This window comes from Callospermophilus lateralis, chromosome 6 (genome assembly GCF_048772815.1).
Source record: "Callospermophilus lateralis isolate mCalLat2 chromosome 6, mCalLat2.hap1, whole genome shotgun sequence".
Lineage (NCBI taxonomy): Eukaryota > Metazoa > Chordata > Mammalia > Rodentia > Sciuridae > Callospermophilus > Callospermophilus lateralis.
This window is the reverse complement of record NC_135310.1, coordinates 122,490,988-122,495,256: the sequence shown is the minus strand read 5'-3', so window position 1 is coordinate 122,495,256 and position 4,269 is coordinate 122,490,988. Positions and strand designations below refer to the sequence as shown.

The 4,269-nt window shown below is 40.1% G+C and overlaps 1 pseudogene; it reads left to right on the top strand.

Moving 5' to 3' along the window:
* The first annotated feature begins 998 nt into the window (after positions 1–998).
* Positions 999–2,203, top strand: LOC143400748 (maspardin pseudogene; annotated as a pseudogene).
* Positions 2,204–4,269: the final 2,066 nt, after the last annotated feature.

Below are 4,269 nucleotides of genomic sequence, written 5' to 3'. Positions count from 1 at the left end.
ACACAGAACTTGCACTTCCCAAATTTGAAAGTTACTGTAAGACTACAGAAATCAGTATGATATTGATTTAAGGTTAGACACATAGATCAATGCAATAGAATTTATTTATGACTAATTAATTTTTAAAAAGGTACCCAGGTAACTCAAGGTGGCGAAGTCTTTTCAACAAATGGTACTGGAACTGTTGTGTCTCCACATGCAAAAGAATGAATTTGGACTCTTACCTCATACCATATATAAAAATTAAGTCAAAGTTGAACATAAATCTAAATGAAAGAGCTAAAACCATAAAACTATTAGAAGGAAGTCTGAGAGTAAATATTCATGATCTTGGGTTATTACGATGACGATTTCTTGCACATGACAGAAAATGTATAGCAATCAAATAGAATATTGATAATTGGGTTTCATTGAACTTAGAAACTTTGGGCTCAGTGGCATACACTTATAATCCCAATGACTCTGGAGGCTAAGGCAGGGACACAAGTTCAAGGTGACCCTGGGCAATTTAGTGAGACTCTCAAAATAAAAAATAAAAACACTGGGGATCTAGTTCAGTGCCCCTGGGTTTAATCTCCAGTAAAAATAAATAAACAAGCAAATAAACAAACAAATAAATTTTTAAAAATACAAAATTTTTTTAAAATTAGAAACTTTGGTGCTCTGAAAGGCACCATCAAGAAAATGAAAAGATAAACAACAGATTGGGGAACAAATATTTGCAAATCATATATTGGCTAAGAAATTTTATCCAGAATATAAAAAGAACTCTTATAACTCAATAATGATCATTTAAAAATGGTCAAGAGGAGCGCACGGTTCCGGAGGGAGCGCCGCGGCCCGGCCTGGGCTTGCTCAGCAGCGCGCCCTGCCCCTTGGAGGCCGGGCTCCAGCGCTCCCAGCTCCCCCGCCAGCTGTGTCTGCGGGACCTCTGGGCTCCGGCTGCGGGTCCCAGCCGCCTCTATCTACTGGGATAAAGGAGCAAAGAGCCACCTTGGAGCTGGAAGCAAAGGGACGTGGGGGTGGCCACGGCAGGTGAGAGGGTTAACCTCCATTTCAGCTAATCATGGGAGAGATTAAAGTCTCTCCTGATTATAACTGGTTTAGAAGTACAGTTCCCCTTAAAAAGATTATCGTGGATGATGATGACAGTAAAATATGGTCGCTTTATGATGCGGGCCCCAGAAGTATCAGGTGTCCTCTCATATTTCTCCCCCCGTCAGCGGAACTGCAGATGTATTTTTCCGGCAGATTTTGGCTTTGACTGGATGGGGCTATCGGGTTATAGCTTTGCAGTACCCAGTTTATTGGGACCATCTTGAATTCTGTGATGGATTCAGAAAACTTTTAGACCATTTACAATTGGATAAAGTTCATCTATTTGGGGCTTCTTTGGGAGGCTTTTTGGCCCAAAATTTTGCTGAATATACTCACAAATCACCTAGAGTCCATTCCCTCATCCTCTGCAATTCCTTCAGTGATACCTCTATCCTTAACCAAACTTGGACTGCAAACAGCTTTTGGCTGATGCCAGCATTTATGCTCAAAAAGATAGTTCTTGGAAACTTTTCGTCTGGCCCAGTGGACCCAATGATGGCTGATGCCATTGATTTCATGGTGGACAGACTGGAAAGTTTGGGTCAGAGTGAACTGGCTTCAAGACTTACCCTGAATTGTCAGAATTCTTATGTGGAACCTCATAAAATTCGGGACATCCCTGTAACCATAATGGATGTATTTGACCAGAGGGCACTTTCAACTGAAGCTAAAGAAGAAATGTACAAACTGTATCCTAATGCCCGGAGAGCTCACCTTAAAACTGGAGGCAATTTTCCCTACCTGTGTAGAAGTGCAGAAGTGAATCTTTATGTACAGATACATTTGCTGCAGTTCCATGGAACCAAATATGCCGCCATTGACCCATCTATGGTCAGTGCCGAGGAGCTTGAGGCGCAGAAAGGCAACCTCAGCATCAGCCAGGAGGAGCAGTAGATGTGGCCTTTGCTGTTGCTGTGAGGTAACCCAGTGTGTTCTTGTACAATCAGTGGCGTCAGCACCACCAGTCGGCCTCCTCCTTCAGGCTCGCCAGGCTCACCGGTTCTCACTGTGTTTTGGAAGTAGGACTGATTGTCATCTTGACAGGCAGCAGCTCTTCTATGCCAGTGTAACTAACTGTCCCCACTTCGATTTTTTTAGCTTTTGAAATTGAAAAAATACTTTTGAAGACTCACATTTTACAAATTGTGAAAATTTACTATGAAAAGTCTTCACCATTGTGTTAAGTGAATACTAATTTCTGAGGTTTGGGATTCTGAGGGTTTTTCCTTTTTCTGTTTCCTGTCTTCTTGATTTTTGTTCTTTGCTGTAAATGTTCACATCCAGGTCATGTATCAAAAGGACACCGGTTTTTTTATGCTTTCTTGGCATAGCCATCATCAGAGAGCTAAGGCTGGCACTCTGCTGTTAGGTTTACTGCACATCAACTACTTTTAATTTCCAGTTAAGCACATTATTTGGAGTGTTAGCTGCTTTCTTTCTAGCCATTATGTTCAATTGGAATAAAAATTAAATTTCAGTGAAAAAAAAAAATGGTCAAGATGCTGGGAACAGTGGCAAATACCTGTTTCCAGTGGTTCAGGAGACTGAGGCAGGAGGATTGTAAATTCAAAGCCAGCCTCAGCAACTTAGCAAGGCCCTGTCTCAAAAAAAAAAAAAAAAAAAAAAAGGCATGAGATTTGAATAGGCATTTCTCTCCAAAAGATATACAAATGACCAATAAACACATAAAATTTAGCTTATCAGGGTCCCCACCACTTGAATCCATAGGTTTATATCTTTTGCCTAATTTGGTTTGGTTTTTGTTTTTTTCAGAAGGAGTATTGAACTCCGGGCCTCATTTGTGCTAGACAAGGTGTTCTGCCACTGAGCTATATCCCCAACTCTTACATTTTATCTAATCTTGGAGCTTTTCAGCCATTATTTATTTTAATGGAACAAGAGTTCCATTATTTTCTTCTCCTTCAGTGATTTTTTTTTTTTTTTTTTTTGCGGTACTGGGAGTTGAACCCTGCACCTTGCAAATGCTAAGCAAGCACTTTACCACTGAGCGCCCCCCTCCCCCGCTTTAAAAAAAAACTGTTTTGAGATGAGTTCTTACTAACTTGTCTAGGTTGGCTTCAACTTTCAACCCTCTTGCCTCAGACTCCAGAATAGCTGAGATTATAGGCATCTAACCACTGTGCCAACTTCTTCTGAGATTCTTACGATGGGAATGTTTACTTTTTTGTTAGTCTGACATATCTCTGAACCTCTGTTCATTTTTTCAGTCTATTTTCTCTCTTTTAGTCCAGATTAATTTATATCTTCCATTTTAAAAATAGCTTTATTTTATTTATTTATTTTTATGTGGTGCTGAGGATTGAACACAGTGTCTCGCAAGTGCCAGGCAAATGCTCTACCACTGAGCCACAACCCCAGCCCTGTATACCTTCTAACTTTAAGTTCACTTTTCACTTTATTTTTCCTTTATACTTTCCATTCTGCTCAGTTTTTAATTTTGATTACTGAATTTTTAAGTTCTAAAATTTCTATTTAGTTATCCTTTATATCTTATTTCTTTGCCAATACAATTTACGTTTTTCATTTAAAGAGAGTTTATAAGTACTTGTTAAGGCATTTTATTTTATTTTTGCTTCCTGGTACTAGGGATTGAACTCAGGGGTGTACTACTACTGAGTTATAGCCACAGCCCTTTTTGTTTTTTATTTTGAGACAGGGCCACTAAATTGCGGAGGCTAGCCTGGAACTTATGATCCTCCTGCCTCAGCCTCCTGAATATCTGAGATTATAGGCATGGGCCACTGCACCTGGCTTTATTGAAATATTTTTCTTTTCTCTCTTTCCTTCCTTCCTTTCTTTCTTTCTTTACTGGGGCTTGAATCCAGGGGCACTTCACCACGGATCTACATCCTCAGCCTTTTTTATTTTTTATTTTGAGATAGGATCTTGCTAAATTGCCCAGGTTGGGTTTGAACTTGCAATCTTCCTGCCTTAGCCTCAAGAGAAGCGGGGATTATAGGCATATGCCACCATTCTTGGAGAAGCATTTTTAATACTTACTTTAAAATACTAGTCTGTGCTGAGCCTGGATGTGAATGCCTGTAGTCCCAGCAGCTGGAGGGTAGAGCAGGAGGATCGTGAGTTCAAAGACAGTCTCAGCAATGTAGAGAGACCCTGTCTCAAAATAAAAAATTAAAAACGGGCTGGGGA